This window comes from Apodemus sylvaticus, chromosome X, assembly GCF_947179515.1.
Source record: "Apodemus sylvaticus chromosome X, mApoSyl1.1, whole genome shotgun sequence".
In the NCBI taxonomy this organism is placed as follows: Eukaryota; Metazoa; Chordata; class Mammalia; order Rodentia; family Muridae; genus Apodemus; species Apodemus sylvaticus.
Window position 1 is genome coordinate 137,529,421 of NC_067495.1, and position 18,876 is coordinate 137,548,296.

Genomic DNA, 18,876 nt, shown 5'->3' on the forward strand with positions numbered 1-18,876 from the left:
TATGGAAGAGTTCATCTAATCAGTCTTGGGAACCAGGATGGGATAAGGAGTCTTTTCCTTTTGATGTTAGTTGACTGGAGCAGGCTAAGGGAAATGGATTTTTATGATACACAATGAATAAAACAAGAAAAGAGAAGTAGATGCCAAGACAGAATGAGATGAATCAAATAACCTTTGAGAACAATAATGCAGAAACTAAAGCCTAGTCACCCAACTGAATTTGGGATTCTGTAGCAGCTCTTCTGATTGGTATCATAGTCAGTAGATATATTTTCACACCTCAGGGTCAGGGTATGAAATCAAGAAAAATGGGACAAAAAGATTGTCAGAGCCAGAGGACTTCAACATATGCTGTGAGATAGTCTCTTCTAAGTAAAAAAAAAAAAAAAAAAAAGGCACAAACAGGGACAAGGATAAGGAGAGGATTGCTTGGGGAATGAATATGATCAAAATAGGTTTTATGAAAATATCAAAGAATATTTTCAATAGGAACATCCCAAGCTATATTGCTTTGGTTATGGGTGGCTTATGGTTCCTTTGTTTGCCAAGAAGTATAAAGTACTTGGATTCCAAGTAGAAAAAGAGTGCCATCCACAGTGACTGTAAACTCCTATTGTAGTCTCCTTTGTGTCCTCTAGCTTCTATCACTGTGTGGGGAATCATGTAGTGTTTTTTGGGGGAAAGAACATAGTTATCCAATAGTTCATGGACAAAGAATACTCAGGTTAAAGAAATATAGTTTTTCTTCCTCCTTAATGTCCCTTTCCTATCGGTGATTAACATGTATTCTAATCTCTAATTACATGATAATCAATTAGAAAATACTTCCATATTATCAGAGATCTGGCTCCATATTTTTCAGTACAGTGTTCCACATAGCTATTCATGATTTGTGTAGAAGCTCATCTGATGTAATGAGTCTGCATAATGAGGAAAAATAATTGCAATCAGCTATATTAATCCTTGATCGCTTGATTGCCTGTTTATTAATATACTGCCAGCAAAGGTAGAAGGGTAGACAATTTTGTCTATTTTAATGCCAGGAGACAAAAATATGAATAAGTATCAACAGGACAGAGAGCAAAGTAAGCCATTAATTATATAACTATAGTGCTTTTGTAGACCACCTAACTGCTTATAAGGCCCTTATAGAGTTAAATCAATGTTACTATTCCATTTGATAAGTGTGACCAATAAAGAAATAAGAATGCAATTATATGGCAACTCATCACCCAGAGAGAATACTGACAAAAAAATCACTCTATACTTCTCCATGCTTAAAAAGTACTTTAGCAGTATTATCATATTGTGACTTAAAACTTAATAAACAAAAACACTATTTGGAATAATACATATTCCAACAGACAAATCAAATGATGCCTTAAAGACATGTAGTGCTTTGTTCAAGCAACAAGCTTTATTTCTTGTTACTGAACTATATGGCAAGCCTGCCATTAACCATCAGTATTAGGAAGATCAAAATTCTTCAGCCCAGTTTCTTTTTCTGGCAGCAGAGTCAATAGCTTTCTGCATTCTAAAGACACACTGAGGAGAAATCTATACTGTGCACATCTGGTAAGAATCAAGAGCAGAATTTTCTTAGCTTATCTAAATTCAGTGGAGATTTCTCTTTCAGCAGTGTTGCAGAGGATGAATATAAAATGATGGTGCTTTTCAAAGCAAAATATTTCAGTTGAAAATGTTCCCATTTAGAAAACTATTTACCTTTCAAACCACACAGTGGTCAGACAATGTTTTTGGAACTCCTTGGATACTGCTTATCATGTACTGATGAGCCAAAGAATTAGACATTATTTTATATTTTATTTATAATATCAAAATTATAACATACAACTTACTTTTAATCTGTCTTTGCTATTGAGAGACTTTGGATATGATCTAAATGGAAAATTTATCTATAAAGTGAGAGCTGTTGAAATTGCCATAGTCGAACATTCTTCCCAAAGTTCATGAGGACGATCTGAAATGACACAGTTTGCTTCCTTTAGCTGGATGATGCTTCTTTATGTAAAGAATGAGCAATAATTGTTTCTGTGTCTATTATTCAGTTGTCAAATACATATCGAGCATCACTTCTGTTCCAGATGCTAATGTGGATAGTAAGCATGCAGGGAAACTAAAAAGATACAGGTTTCTGCTTCCATGGATATTATAGTCCAGTGAAGGAAGAGAGATAATGAGCAAGAAACAGACTAAATAAATAATATATAGAAAGCGAGAAGGTAATTAAGTACTGCAAATGAAACAAAGGGAAACTAGGGGAAGGGGATTCAGAGATACAAAGGCTGACATAAAAAGATGGAAATAAAAGGTACCATTTAGGCTAGAGAAAGATAGCTCAGTCAGTAAAGTATTTGTCTAGTGCTATAAGAATCTGAGATCAATTTTCATGTTAAAACAAAACAAAAAAAGCAAAACAAAACAAAACAAAGCAAATCAAAGCAAAACAAAACACAAACTTGAAGCCAGGCATGGTGTTTGTTGCTCACCTAAATTTAACCCCATACATAGAAGGCAGAGGCAGACAAATCTTGCTGAGTGCAAGGACAGCCTGGTCTACATAATGAATTCTAGGACAGCCAGAGCTACATAGTGAGAAGTGTAACAAAGAAATAAAAACAAAAGTACTGGGTGTGGTGGTATACACTTGTATTTCCTGTGCTAGGGATATGGAGACAGGGAGATCCCTGGGGTATTCTGACATGTCATTCTAGCATAGGTTGCACGTTCCAGTCCACTGAGTGGCACTGTCTTAAAACAAAACAAACAAACAACAGCCCCCCCCAAACAATCACCGTGCCTGAGAACTGATGCTCATGCCTGTCCTCTGGCCTCTATATGCCCATGCATAAAGGGATACATTTATGTCATACATAAACATGTACCCATACACACAACAGTGACATTTGAAGCAAGATTTTAAGCAGTAAGAAAGAATGACATTGGAACAGCTAGGATATCTGCTGTGTGGCAAAGAAAAAACAAGAACAATTGGTCAACACCATGAAGGAACATCCAAACGCATGAAAATGAGTATGGATGTGGCAGTAGAAGATGAAGCCAGAGGTACTTGGCTTCTCTTATCACTAATTTGGTGAGCCCTTCCGGGCTTCTGGAAGAAGTGCTACATGAGCAATTGACCCAAGCATTCTACTTCTAGTAAGGTTCATGGTTCCTGCCAGATCTCACATTTTGTCACAACTAATAACTGGAAAGAAATGAGCAAAACCTAAAGTGGAAAGCTGACACTTAGTAGAAATGATGTTGTAAATGGAGATTCCTATTTCCAGGTTTTGGTCTGTAGAAACAGATTGAATGTTGAATGAAATGTGGCTAGATCTCTGGTTCAAAAGGACTGTAGAATCCTCAGCCTGGGGTAATTACAGCCACAGAATTTCTGACGACTCAATCAGATATGTGCAGAGCAAAGTCAAGGCAGACCAGCTAAATGTCAGAGGCAGAAAGAAAAATTAAATGTGACACAAACATTGTACCCCAGGAAAAAGACTTTTTGCAGAGTCAAGGAAAATTCTTACAGTGAAGGGGAAGAAAGTCCTTAATTAGGAGGTAACATTTATGTATACATGTAAAGTTTGAGGAGACTAAAGGCCAAATAGTCTGTGAAAGTAAAACATAGGAATCCAGCATTTGGAAACATTCTGACTAGAGACTCAAAAACAAAAGGGGACTGGTATTTCCCAGGAAATGAAAGGACAACTGTAGAATATATGAATGATGGAAAGAACCAATTTATAGTAAAACAATGAACACTCTAAATATTTATTTTGTGAGATGTGTATTGTAGAGAGAGAAAGAGCCTTAGGTAGGGAACTAAGCAAGTTTGTCAGGATATTTATCACAGCAACAGAAATGAAACTTGGAGAGTTTCCAATCATAATAAGGAGACAAGACTGATACTGGCAATACAATAATTAAAATTTAACTGTAGGAGCATGTGTAGTTAGAAACATGTCTGTGTATGTCTGTGTACTCAAAATACATTGGTTAGAATCCCACCTTCTTTACTCTTTACTTTCACAAGAGTAATTTACCCTGGTTATTTTAGTCAGTTTTAATCTCTGTCTCTGTCTCTGTCTCTCTCTCTCTTCCTCCTCCTCCTCTCTCCTCTCCATTTCTCTCTCTCTCGCCTTCTCTGTCCCCCCCCCCCCATATCCTCTACTGGCTTTGCTCCAGGAGGAACTAAATATTCCTGGGGTTTCACAGGTCTTCATGGGGAGGGAAGTAGAGAACCAAGTGCAGTTTACCTCACAGCAGATGAAACTGTCAGGTATAGCAGGGGATAGGAGGTTTGGAGTCTAACCTGGGTGTTCCTGGGGCCATACAGGCTTGGATTTTCCTGGGACTGAGCAGGCATCCTTGGGAGGGAAGGCGGTGGAGGGCTTATAATGCTCAAGTGTCCACAGCAGGTTCGTGAGATAATTAAAAGAAGCCATACCCTTTGTTTGCCAGGTCACTGTTATAGTGTTATATTTTGACAAATCGGTCAGATTTTTAATCTCGGTGCTTTCTTCCCCTCCCTCTTCACTCATTCCCTCCTCTTTTCTTCTGTTTCTCCTCCCTCCCTTGTTTCTGTTATTTCTTTAACAGAACCCTTTGTTTTCAAACAAAAATTTATTCACCCAAGATATAGAAAACACAATATAATAAATATTGCTTGCTTCGACAGTGAATATACTAAAATTGTACTGATACAGAGAAGATAACATGGCTCCTGAACAAAGATAACATGCAAATCCATGAATATTTGATAATTTCAGTATCAATTAAAATACTTTAGAAGACAAGGAAACTCTGCATTAGTTTTCTGGATAGAAGTGGAAGTTATTTAACAGACTCAGTATCCACCTTTTAAAACTATTTTTTGGGATTTGTTTTTATTTTATGTATATTTGTGCGTTTTGTGCTTTGCCTGCATGTATGTCTGTGCACCATATGTATGCAGTGCTCACCAGAAGTCAGAAGAGGCCATCAGATCCCCTGGAACTGAATTTACAGACCATTGTGAATCATCATATGGATCCTGAGAGTTAATCTTAGGGTCCTTGGAAGAACAGTCAAGGCTCTTAAACACAGCCATCTCTCCAGCCCCTTACTACCCAATTTATTAATTTATTTTATTTCAAATGCTTACTTCTAAGAAAAATGACTTCTAAAAAGTAGAGTGGTTGCAAATGCTAACCTGATTTTAATTAAATTACCAGCAATCTGCAAATTGCTACTTACTGGTGCATTCAAGATGAGAGCACAGGTTTATTTTCAGTTTGCATCTGTAACATTATCTATTCCTGATCCCACTGCAATATTGTCTGTTTTGTTCATGCTTTTCCAGTGCAGTGTGTTACACTGCACTAGCACTCCATACACTAAGACAGCCATGTCTTGTATTTTAGTGCACTTTGAGCATGCGTTTTGTGACCCTCTTTTCATTTGCATTATATCATATGAATGGCTATACACAGACCTGAAATAAAAGGGAAAATGAAAGCTTAAAATTTCCCTAATCAAGTACATAGTTCCACGAAACTCAGTCCATGCCCGATGTGCAGGAGCAGCTTTATTTTAATATTTGCTTCCAAATCTGTTCTGTTCTTCATAGCAAGGGAAATATAAAAACCGGTCTCTGGTTCTGTTGTACTTAAATGTTACACATTTGAGTGAGCATAGTTTTTTTTTACTATAGTTTAACATAGTTTAGAAAGCCTCTCTAACATTAAATGCACCCCAACATTCACACCCTTAAAAGGGTCCAAGTGTTCTACAGACCTCTGAAATCAAGTCTCTGTTACATGGTGCTTTATCCCAGACCTCTTCAGATTTCGATGGGTGGTAGTGAAGCTGGTAACTGTGATCCATTGAGATCTAGAAATAAATGCATGCATATTTCTCTTGTCAAATTTCTCTTTTCCAGGCCCTAGAAGTAAAGCAACAGCCTTTGGTGTTGCACTGGGAAAAGAAGCACTCTGTGTGTAATGATGTAGTTGTAGAATGTGAGATCATTGGGATTATTGCAGGGCTGTGAATAGTCTTTCTATTTCCAGTAGCTTATCATCAATCTGCAAAGAGATGTTGCAGAGTTTTCAGAATTAAAGACTATTTGAAAAAAATGTCATTTGGCTGTATTAACTTGATATTGCATAAATCATTTCTCAGGAACTTCTATAATGAGTACTTATTTGTTTTTATATTAATATTTTTGTCAATGAAGTAATGCTGTTTGTGCTTCTGGAAAATGTATAGAGCCGGGCTTATAGGAAGAGGGAGCTAAACTTATTCGATGTGGGGAGGGTGAATATGTGATGGAGACAGAGACATGGAATTTGGCTATGATTAGGTGTTTTGATGTTTTTCTGCCTTGATATACCCAAGAAATATTTCTCTTACTAAAGGAGGAAACATGGTGAAATGATTCTGAGTCTTGTCTCCCTACCTCACAGATACAGATCAACTTTAGGGCTTTCCTTCATCTGTCTAAAGTGCATTGTAAATAACATATAGAAATTATCATACATTATCATTTATATTTGTATTGCATTTCAACCTTTTCAAAAAGAATATTTGCATACATGTTGTGTCCATTTTTATATGCCAATAGATTGAAATTTTAAAAGGTACTGTGATTTTACAAAGGTGACTTGGTGGGTGGATTTCTTCCTCCCAAGGTAGTTTTTGCTATAGCTGAATTTTTAAAATTTAAGCACTACCAAAGCTGTGTAAGTTCTAGGCAGTGTATCCAGTTCTCATTACAGAAGAAGGGATCTGACATTATAAAACCACATAATTCCTCTGGAAGGGGCATTATTGATTCTCTACAGCTGCTTGCACCTGTGCCTTTGAAAACTGTATTTTTTCTTTTATTATAACACCAAGGGTAGTTAGTATATGGCACATGCCCAGACTGATGTATGGCTTGGGAATTTACTTCAATACAGACATTTTTTAATTTGTCAGACTGTGGATTGTCCAAAGTCTCTTTTGGCTTGTTCATTTCCTTTTTGCTGTCACTTTTCCTAAAATCCATTTTTTCCATGCTGGGAATTGAACCCAGAAGCCTTTTGCAAACCAAACATGTGTTCTACCACTGGGCTACATGCCCTGATCATGAGCTAGAACCAAAGGTGAGAGTGCCTGACTGATTTTAATTTTAAAATGTAATGTTTTTAGTCATCCTGTAAAATTGTTTCACAGAAAATGCTGAGGTTATAGAAAATGGTTTTTTTTTCTTAATTGTTGATATTTTTCTTTCCATATTCTGTAGCCCTAATTAGCACTGGCTAACTGTTCTAAATTAACTTCAAGAAAAGAAAACAAGTGGTGCAAAATGATGTGCTTTAAGTGTTATGATTAAATCTGAATTGTAGTCTGAATCTGCTCCTAAAACCACCCAAGGTTTGATTAGGGATGAAGGTAATAGCGATGCAGTGGACTAGTAACAAGGCCCTAGTACAGTCTTCAGCAATCTCTATAATGATTTTGACATTTCCTTAAAGCTCAGGAGGAAATTGAGCAATTATTTATTTGACTTTGGAAATCACAGGGTGTCACAGTGTACTCAAGAGGCTACCAAGGAAAGACTTTCAAAGGGAAGAGCTGCAGTAGATGCAGCACAGCTGATATTAGAGTAAGTGTCCATGTGTCAACTGCAAAGTGATAGGTCCTGCACGGGGCACTTAAGGTTAATGAGTGGTATTTCATGTGGTCAGAGTGACTAGAAAATTTCTAATATGTGAGATGATTTCTGAAAATGAGAGTCTAGAGGAAGCATGTGTAATAAAGCAAAGAAATTATGTCACAAAGGTCTTACTAATGCTAAAGATAACTTACATTTGTTTTAGGTATAATGTGTGGCTAGCAGTGTGCACTAAAACATTTACTTCTATTATCTCATCTACTTTCTTTGCAATGTTAGAAGGTTGTTTCATTGACTGCTCACCAAACAAAGCCTTGTCAGATGTCATGCTAGGTCTTGAACCTCTTTCTATTCTATTCTAGAGCTAGGTCTTCTAACCATTGTAGAAACCCTATACGTGTCTGGAATCAACTTCCAAATTTTCTGCCATGGAATCTTAGATAGCATAGCTTGCATCTTTGGAAACTTCTCCATCTTAAACTGTGTGCCCTTGCTTGTAAAAGATACAACGAAAAGTAGGTGTGGTATCCCACACCTATATTTCTGTTATTCATTAGTCCAAGGCAGATGAGTTGTTGTGAGTTTGAAAATAGGCTGGATTATACAGTTATATCCATACCAGCATGATCTACAGTGTCTTAAAAACAAAAATGAAAGAAGTATTGGGAATGTAGATTTTTTTTGGATGAAGTAAAGGGCTAGTGTATAATTTGTGTGTGTGTGTGTGTGTGTGTGTGTGTGTGTGTGTTGGGTAAACAGGAATTTAGAGGTTGGATAGGTATTCTTGTTCTGTAATATGAGTTTTCCCAACTTCTTTTTACAGGTTCTCCTTTTTTTCCAAGCCCCCCTTTTGTATTCTCAGCTTCAGAAAGTCCTAAAAAAAAAAACAGAGCATGTGAAGTAACAAACAGTTCTCCTTTGCCGTTTCAATTCCTGACCACAATGGCCTCTGAAAGGAAGCAGGTCCAGTGGCCTCAGTTTGAAGGGATGAACATAAAAAGGAAGAGTGTAGTTAAGAGCCAAGGCTGCCACTAATGCTACTAACAAGGAGGCAAATCAAATAGTAGTTTCTTTCTCTCCAGTCATTAATACAATTTCTTTCTATAAATGTTTATTTAGTTGAGAATTTCATATAAGTGTATTATATTGATACTATCTCTCCCTTTTCTCTAAGTGTCCCTTTGTTGTACCTCTGTCCCTCTCCCTCTCATGGCCTTGTGCTCTACATATAGTTAAACCAATTTAGTTCTTTTAATGTTGCTTATTATGTATATACTTTTATGACTGGCCACTTGGGAGTGGAAAATCTATTGGGTGATACATCCTTAGAGAAGGCAGAGTCATTTTTCTCTCAGAAGTTAAATACCTGTCTTCATCTAGGGATGGAATACTGTGAAACTTCTTCCATCCACGCTGGAAGTTGATATAATTTTTCAGGACTTATTTAGGCAATATATTGTTGAGATTTAATGGACATAACTATCTATATCTAGAAAATATAATCTAGCAGCAGATGTACTGGTACTCTTGCTCTTATAGTCTTCCCATCTCTGGCAAGATTCTTTGAGACTTAGTTGCAGGGATTGTATCATACATGTATCAATTGGGGCAGAGCACCCGATGGGCACTTGTTCTCTGTATATTGACCAGTTGTAGATTTCTATAATGGTCTCCATCTGTTAGAAAAAGAAACGTCTTTGGTGAAAGAAGAGAGCTGTAGTTAACTTGAATTTAAAATACAGTTAGAAATTATATTGGTTTTAGGAAAGTAGTGGTATATGTTTTCTTCTAAGGTTATCTAGGCTTACAGTACCAGGCATGAATTCTTGTCTATTAAGTGGTCCTTAAGTCCAATTAGATGGCTGTTAGCTACCCCTAGAAGATAAGAGACACTGTTTCACCTTTTATGATACCATTTTATTCTTGTCATTGTTGAAGTTTGTAGGCATTATAGTTGGGTAGCATTATTAATTGCTTTTCTCCTTTCACAGTTTGGTTTTTCTGGTACTATGAGAGCTTGTGCCCAGACAGGAGGATTTCAGGTCAATTCCAATTGTATTCCTACAAGTCCTGTGTTCAATGTATGTGGTGTCTTCAACAATACAGACTTACCTGCAATATCCGAGAGGCGACCAAGGATGATGGAAATAGTCTATGCCATTTTGGGCTCTCCTGACACAAATGGAGGCTCTTTTCCCATGCCCAACACCAGGGTTTTTGTTAGATAATCTATTGCTTTTAGTGGGGAGACCTGTCATCCCAGGTTGCATAAGTTCCTTTAAACTTTCTTTGAATGTATAGACACGCATGTAAATATATGTAACTTTAAGGAAAAGTACAGTAACATGATTCCCTATGGATTTTCTAGATATGCTTAGTGTTAATTATTCCTCCTTCTTTCTTTCCCTCCTAGACAATCTCACCCCACTCTTGCTTGTACATGACTGGTTACTAGGAGTGTGGGTGTGGTGCAATGGTGATAGAGAGTTAGTGGAACTTAGAAGGCAAAATCAATGCACAATCTGAGTCATGAGCAAGTCTTCCCAGTCTGGAGATGGCAAGATGGGTGAGGGTCAGAGGGACCCTGCAAAGGCTGAGAGAGCTGTGCATCCAAAGCTAGGCAGAAAAATATGGCAATGGCATGGGGATAGGAATATTAACTCATTTCCATTGTAAATAATTTTATGTATCTTCAAATATATATTTAATATTAAAAACAGTGTATTTAAAAAATATTTTTATTTTCTATATTCTTTGTTTACATTCCAAATGATTTCCCCTTTCCCAGATTCCCCTCCCCATATGTCCCATAAACCTTCTTCTCTCTATCCCTTCTCCAATCACCTCCCTCCGTTTTCTCTGTCCTTATATTCCCCTCTAATGCTAGATCAATCCTTTCCAGGATCAGGACCCTCTCCATACTTCTTCATGTGAGTCATTGGTTATGCGATTTGTGCCTTGGGTATTCAGGGATTCTGGGCTAATTAATATCCACTTATCAGAGATTGTATTCCATGTGTATTCTTTTGTGACTGGGTTACCTCACTTAGGATGATATTTTCCAGATCAAACCATTTGCCTAAAAATTTTGTGAATTCATTGTTTCTAATTGCTGAGTAGTATTCCATTGTGTAAATATACCACATTTTCTGTATCCATTCCTCCTTTGAGGGGCATCTGGGTTCTTTCCAGCTTCTGGCTATTATAAATAAGGCTGCTATGAACATAATGGAGCATGTGTCTTTATTGCATGCCAGGGAATCCTTTAGGTATATGCCCAGGAGAGATATAGCAGGGTACTCCGGAAGTGTCATGTCCAGTTTTCTGAGGAACCACCAGACTGATTTCCAAAGTGGTTGTACCATCTTACAGCCCCACCAGCAGTGGAGGAGTGTTCCTCTTTCTCCACATCCTCGCCAACACCTGCTGTCTCCTGAGTTTTTGATCTTAGCCATTCTGACTGATGTAAGGTGAAATCTCAGAGTTGTTTTGATTTGCATTTCCCTAATGACTAATGATGTTGAGCACTTCTTAAGGTGCCTCTCGGCCATCCGAATTTCTTCAGGTGAAAATTCTCTGTTTAGATCTGTACCCCATTTTTAATAGGGTTATTTGGTTCCCTGGGGTCTAACTTCTTGAGTTTTTTGTATACATTGGATATTAGGCCTCTATCAGATGGAGGGTTGGTGAATATCCTTTCCCAATTTGATGGTTGCCATTTTGTCCTTTTAACAGTGTCCTTTGCCTTACAGAAACTTTGTAATTTTATGAGGTCCCATTTGTCAATTCTTGATCTTAGAGCATAAGCTATTGGTGGTCTGTTCAGGAATTTTTCCCCCATGCCCATGTCCTCAAGGGTCTTCCCCAGATTCTTTTCTATTAGTTTCAGTGTGTCTGGTTTTACATGGAGGTCCTTGATCCACTTGGAGTGAAGTTTAGTACATGGAGATAAGAATGGATCAATTCGCATTCTTCTGCATGCTGACCTCCAATTGATCTAGCACCATTTGTTGAAAAGGCAGTCTTTTTTCCACTGGATGTTTTCGGCTCCTTTGTTGAAGATCAAGTGACCATAGGCGTGTGGATTCATTTCTGGATCTTCAATTCTATTCCATTGGTCCACTTGTCTGTTACTGTGCCAATATCATGCAGTTTTTAACACTATTGCTCTGTAGTATTGCTTGAAGTCAGGGATACTGATTCCCCCAGAATTTCTTTTGTTGTTGAGAATAGCTTTAGCTATCCTGGGTTTTTTGTTATTCCAGATGAATTTGAGAATTGCTTTTTCTAACTCTGTGAAGAACTGAATTGGGATTTTGATGGGGATTGCATTGAATCTGTAGATCGCTTTTGGCAAGATGGCCATTTTAACTATATTAATGCTGCCGATCTACGATCATGGCAGATTTTTCCATTTTCTGAGGTCTTCTTCAATTTCCTTCTTCAGAGACCTGAAGTTCTTGTCGTATAGATCTTTCACTTGTTTGGTTAGAGTCACACCAAGATACTTTATATTGTTTGTGGCTATTGTGAAGGGGGTCATTTCCCTAACTTCTTTCTCAGCCTGCTTATCCTTTGAGTATAGGAAGGCAGCTGATTTGCTTGAGTTGATTTTATAACCAGCCACTTTGCTGAGGTTGTTTTTCAGCTGTAAGAGTTCTCTGGTGGAGGTTTTCGGGTCACTTAAGTAGACTATCATGTCATCTGCAAATAGTGATAATTTGACTTCTTCCTTTCCAATTTGTATCCCCTTGACCTCCTTATGTTGTCTAATTGCTCTAGCTAGAACTTCAAGTACTGTATTGAAAAGATATGGAGAGAGAGGACAGCCTTGTCTAGTCCCTGATTTTAGTGGGATTGCTTCAAGTTTCTCTCCATTTAGTTTGATATTGTCTACCGGTTTGCTGTATATTGCTTTAACGATGTTTAGGTATGGGCCTTGAATTCCTGTTCTTTCCAAGACTTTTAGCATGAAAGGATGCTGAATTTTGTCAAATGCTTTTTCTGCATCTAATGAGATGATCATATGGTTTTTTTAATTTGAGTTTGTTTATGTAGTGGATAGCATTGATGGATTTCCTTATATTGAACCATCCCTGCATGCCTGGGATGAAGCCTACTTGATTATGGTGGATGATCATTTTGATGTGTTCTTGGATTCGGTTTGCAAGAATTTTATTAAGTATTTTTGCATCAATATTCATAAGAGAAATTGGCCTGAAGTTCTCTTTCTTCGTTGGATCCTTGTGTGGTTTTGGTATCAGTGTAATTGTGGCTTCATAGAACAAGTTGGATAGAGTTCCTTCTGTTTCCATTTTGTGGAATAGTTTGAAGAGTATTGGTGTTAGGTCTTCTATGAAGGTCTGATAGAATTCTGCACTGAAGCCATCTGGTCCCGTGCTTTTTTTGGTTGGAAGACTTTCTATGACCCTTTTTATTTCTTCAGTTGTTATGGGACTGTTTAGATGATCTATTTGATTCTTTTTTAGTTTTGGTGTTGCATATCTGTCTAGGAAACTGTCCATTTCCTCCAGATTCTCCAGTTGTGTTGAGTATAGGCTTTTGTAGTAGGATCTAATGATTTTTTGAATTTCTTCAGTTTCTGTTGTTATATCTCCCTCTTCCATTTCTAAGTTTGTTAATCTGGATACTGTCTCTGTGCCCTTTGGTTAGTCTGGCTAAGGGTTTATCTATCTTGTTGATTTTCTCAAAGAACCAGCTCCTGGTTTTGTTGATTCTTTGTATGGTTGTCTTTGTTTCTACTTGATTGATTTAGACCCTGAGTTTGATGATTTCCTGCCTTCTACTCCTCCTAGTTGAAATAGCTTCTTTTTGTTCCAGGACTTTCAGGTGTGTCATTAAGCTGTTAATGTATACTCTCTCCATTTTCTTTTTGGAGGCACTCAGGGCTCTGAGTTTTCCTCTTGTCACTGCTTTCATTGTGTCCCATAGATTTGGGTATGTTGTGTCTTCATTTTCATTAAGTTCTAAAAAGTCTTTAATTTCTTTCTTTATTTCTTCCTTGAGCAAGGTATCATTGAGTAGAATATTATTCAGTTTCCCCGTGTATGTGGGTTTTCTGTTGTTTTTGTTGCTATTGAAGACCACTTTTACTCCATAGTGATCTGATAGGAGGCATGGGATTAGTTCGATCTTCTTATATTTGTTGAGGTCTGTCTTGTGACCAATTATATGGTCGATTTTGGAGAACATAGTGTATTTTATAAAAGGCAAAAGTTACACACACCTAGAATCACAGTACGTAGAGAACACTCCGTATTTTAGCATATGATTTCCAGATGATTTCAATATCCTGAAAAATATTTTACAATGTACTTATAGTAATTTATAATCTGTATCTTCGTTTTTCATTCCAATATGCCGTTGTATCCCTACCATAGTATGTTAGTGTCATGAGTACTATAAGGGTTTGGGCTTTCCTTCCTTCCTTCCTTCCTTCCTTCCTTCCTTCCTTCCTTCCTTCCTTCCTTCCTTCCTTCCTTCCTTCTTTCCTTCCTTCCATCCTTCCTTCCTAGTTTCCTTCATTTTCTTTTTCTCTTTCTCTTTCTCTTTCTGAATATTCTAGTGGAAACTATAGTTCACTATGATCATCTTTCTTCCTCTTATACTATGTAGTCTTTGTTGTACTGGAAAACTATACAGACAAGGCTCGCCTTGAACTCCTAGAAATCTGCCTGTCTCTGTCTCTTCCCATATGCTGAGATCAAAGGCCCGAGCTACCACACCCAGGATGGATTTTTCTTCCTGCATTATCTCTAAAATACCTTTCTGTTTCTTGGCACCTTTTGGGGAGGGGACTCACTCCTATTATTCTATTTCTCATTTCTATGGTGATTGTTTTGTATTATTAATCTAAACTGAAAATGTGGAGGAAATGTAGTGCAGAACAATAAATTTTATGCTCTCATCTCATGACCAATGACTGGCAGTCAATATTTATTCATCAATTGTTTTTATACTTGAATCAGTGTTACCACTAAATATGTAGCCTTATTTATTATCATATAATGAAAAAAGAATTGTTCAAGGAACAACTCAAGATTAGTCCTCTTTCCAGGGATATTTTTTTTCTGATGGGGAGAAACATGCTATTTTCTTTTTTAGATTTTTATAAAACTGTGTCTATGTGTTGCCTGCATGGCTGGATGCATGTACTCCATATGCTCGCCTTGTTACCTTGGAGTTCAGAAGAGGGAATCAGATCCTCTGGAACTGGAGTTATGGGTGGTTGTGAGCAACTATGTGTGTACTGGGAATTGAACCCAGGTCCTCTGTAAGAGAAGCAAGTGCTCTTAAGTGCTGAGCCTTCTCCAAGGCCCCAGGAGGTTTTTTAAAGCAAGATAATTGGCATTATTTTTGTATAACCATTGCTGTCTAAAGTGGGTTTCTTTAATTTTTAAGGATGTTTCTGAACTACTCAAGGTCAGACCAATTTTAAAATGCATTTTTTTTTTCTGAATAGCATGTCTTTGTTTTCCAAGAGAAGGAGGATTAACACTCCTAAGGGGCAAAGAATTTTGGAAAGCATTCTAGTGGAAACTATAGTTTACAATGATCAAAGTCTCCTCCTCACTTGCTACTTTCTTTGAAAAAGTTAAGAACCTCACTCATTGTTCTTCCTCTGAGTGTATTCCCTAGGAAAGATCTTGTATTTTGTCATAGAAGACATGTACCATGATATGCATGTCATCATATTAGTAATAACAAAAAGCTGTGAAGTATCCTAAGTGTTCTATTAATGAGACAATAGATAAATTAGGCATATTCATATATTAAGTGAATTACATGTATATCTACATCAATTGTAAAATACCTAAATTATCAAGCAGAGCATTGCTGAATGACAATGATATTTATTCAAAGTTTTTAACCATGAAGAATGTATCAATTCTGATAAACTAGCTCATAATACCTTAATAAAACCTTCTAAATTTTTGGGGTTCAGATTATCTGGAAGATTCTTGGGCTCACTCACTCTCTGCAGCTGAAAAATTCTTCACCTTTCCCATGTTTCATTGATCTCTTCACTAATAGAAAATAAGTACAGTGATTTTCATGTCACCCTATAAAATCATACTTTAATTGTCCAAAGTAAGTCATACAGTCAAACTAAAATTTAAGGAGTATAAGAAGGGCCTTGAAAAATGGCTTAGTAGTTATGAGCATCTCTTGTTCTTTCATAGAACTTGTTTCAGTTTCTGGTGCCTATATGACAGCTTGTTGACTCCAGTTCCAGAGGATACTTTGTGGCCTCCAAAGGAATTCACACACCTGGTACATAGACATACATGCAGGCAAAATACCCATACATAAAACAACCCTGAGATTTCACCTCACACCAGTCAGAATGGCTAAGGTCAAAAACTCAGGAGACAGCACGTGTTGGCGAGGATGTGGAGAAAGAGGAACATTCCTCCACTGCTGGTGGGGCTGTAAGATGGTGCAACCACTTTGGAAATCAGTCTGGCGGTTCCTCAGAAAACTGGACATGACATTTCCGGAGGACCCTGCTATACCACTACTGGGCATATATCCAGAGGATTCTTCAGCATGCAATAAGGACACATGCTCCACTATGTTCATAGCAGCCCTATTTGTAGTAGCCAGAAGCTGGAAAGAACCTAGATGTCCTTCAATGGAGGAATGGATACAAAAAATGTGGTATATTTACACAATGGAGTACTATTCAGCCATTAGAAACAATGAATTCATGAAATTATTAGACAAATAGATGGAGCTGGAGAACATCATACTAAGTGTGGTAACCCAGTCTCAAAAGATCAATCATGGTATGCACTGACTGATAAGTGGATATTAAACTAGAAACTTTGAATACCCAGGACATAATCCACAAATTAAATGATGTCCAAAAAGAATGGAGGAGTGGCCCCTGGTACTGGAAAGACTCAGTGCAAGAGTATAGGGGAATTCCAGAACAGGGAAGTAGGAAGGGGTGGATGGAAGAATAGGGGGACGGAAGAGGGCTTATGGGAATTGCGGGAGTGGGGACCCAGAAAAGGGGAAATCATTTGCAATGTAAATAAAAAATAATAAAAGAAAAAAAAAAAGAAAAGAAAAATTCTACTTCCCAAGTCTGTCTTCCAGTAGCCACGTGACTAAGTTCTAGCCAACAGTATGTGAGCACAGGATCTGTCCCACTTGATCTAGGATGTGTTCTCAAAGCAAGAACCTGATCTCCTCTGACCTGTTGTTTAAACGTGGAGGTGAGACAGCTTGGGCCACGTGATTGAGAGCAGTACACAAAGACAGAAGTAGCAAAAAGAGCCTGGTTTGAAAAACCGTTGTGCCAGCCCTGGCTCCCACCCGGCTATTGCAGTTCTGTCTCTTTTATACTCCACTGAAAATACCTTCTATTTGATTTGTTTAAGAAGTTTCAGTGTATTTTTAAAGAAATTGAGTTCAGTCCTCAACACTGTTTTAGCTTCATGCAATTCTTCTTGCAAATCTTGTATTCCAATCTCCTGATTCTTTCCTTTTTAAATAGGAAAGAAGTTTTACCCTAAAGGCTATGTAATTGTTACTTCTTCTAGACATTGTGTGTGTGCACAAGTACTCGCATGCATGTGTGCATATATATGATTATGCATGTGCATGTGTACCAGTGTGTGTGTAAGTGCATGTGTGTAAATGTATGTATGCCAGTATGTGTGTGCAAGCATGTGCATGTTTGTATATATGCAAGTGCATGCATGTATGCGTGTGTGTGTGTGTGTGTGTGTGTGTGTGTGTGTGTGTGTGTATCACTATGACAAAATGCTTGGCAGAAATGACTTAAGAGAGGAAGGCTTCGTTTGGGCTCCTGGTTTCCATCAAGAGCTCATCAGTCCCTCGTGGTGAAGAAGGCATGGCAGAGTCATTTGCAGCGGAAGAATGATGCAAATGGAGAGAGATAGGTGGGAGCCGGAGTGGGTGTGTGTAGCCTTCAAGATCTACCCCTAGTGACCTACTTCTACTATATAGTCCCCAATCTGCAAAGATTTCTCAACCCTGCAAAACAGCACCATCAGCCAGAGGCCAAGTGTTCAGATACATGAGCCTGTGAGGGACATTTTACATTCAAGCCAAGAAACTGTCAAAAAATTATTTTTTCTGCAGTTACTGTATATTAATCTTTGTACGTACCTGGTATCCATCTTTTTGATTTCCATATGGCTTGTCTGTTCTAGAATTCCATATTTCCATGTGATAATGATCTAGACTATTTCTATTTTATACTCTGATTTTTCTTTATTCTAAATGATATGAATTCTTGCCGACAAAACCTAAACTCAGAAAAGCAAAGGTATATTCACTTATTTTTGCTATGTATTAATAACTTGTTCTAGCAAAAGCAATTTTCACCTAAGCATTTAGTATGCAATATGTGTCACTAAATACATATTATTTAATATGTATTTAAGTACTATTATTTTAGCTCATTATTATTGTGTTTTGTCCATAATTTCACTTGACTTTTCAAAGATAAAGCTCTTTAAACACAGCTGATATTTGTGATAGGTGCTAATGTTTTTTCTTGTTGTTGTTTTTAAAATTGCTGCTTTGTTTCAGAGGTTTGATCTTAATTAATACTCCATTCATTGAAAGTCGCTGAGTCAATTGTTCCTTAGCTTTTAATTTCAATTTGTAACTATTTTTGCATGTATAAACACTATCAAATTTTAATTACATTCAAGAACTCAGACCAAAAAAAAATGACTAAGGAATTTAATTTTTGCATGTAATTTGTCTGGAAACCCTAGATATTTAAGAACCTACTCAATACACTTGACAGACCGAAGAATAATCAATATGGCATATATGTACACTAGAATATATAGAGAGGAAGCATCCACTCTCCTTCTGTGCAGGGAAGAAGACTGTGGAGTTAAATGGGATGGGAATGCTGAAGAAATGCTTCCTCTCCCACTTCAGTTTACTCCCTATCCTGCCCCACATGGGACTTGCTTTGGGGAGGCTGCAAGTATTAAATATTCAATGAATGAATGGCTTCTCCTCAACATCTGTCAGGGCTCAGAAAATAAGCACTAAGAATGCTGAAGAGAATGTGTGTGTGTGTGTGTGTGTGTGTGTGTGTGTGTGTGTGTGTGAGAGAGAGAGAGAGAGAGAGAGAGAGAGAGAGAGAGAGAGAGAGGAGTTTCTCTTGGCTCCATTTTATGGAGTTATTT

At 37.5% G+C, this 18,876-nt stretch overlaps 1 non-coding gene across 1 annotated transcript; it reads left to right on the forward strand.

Annotated features, from left to right (window-relative positions):
• Positions 1-4,692: 4,692 nt before the first annotated feature.
• On the forward strand, positions 4,693-4,798 carry LOC127675866 (U6 spliceosomal RNA). Its single transcript, XR_007975554.1, has one exon. It is a non-coding gene; the product is annotated as a U6 spliceosomal RNA (small nuclear RNA).
• Positions 4,799-18,876: the final 14,078 nt, after the last annotated feature.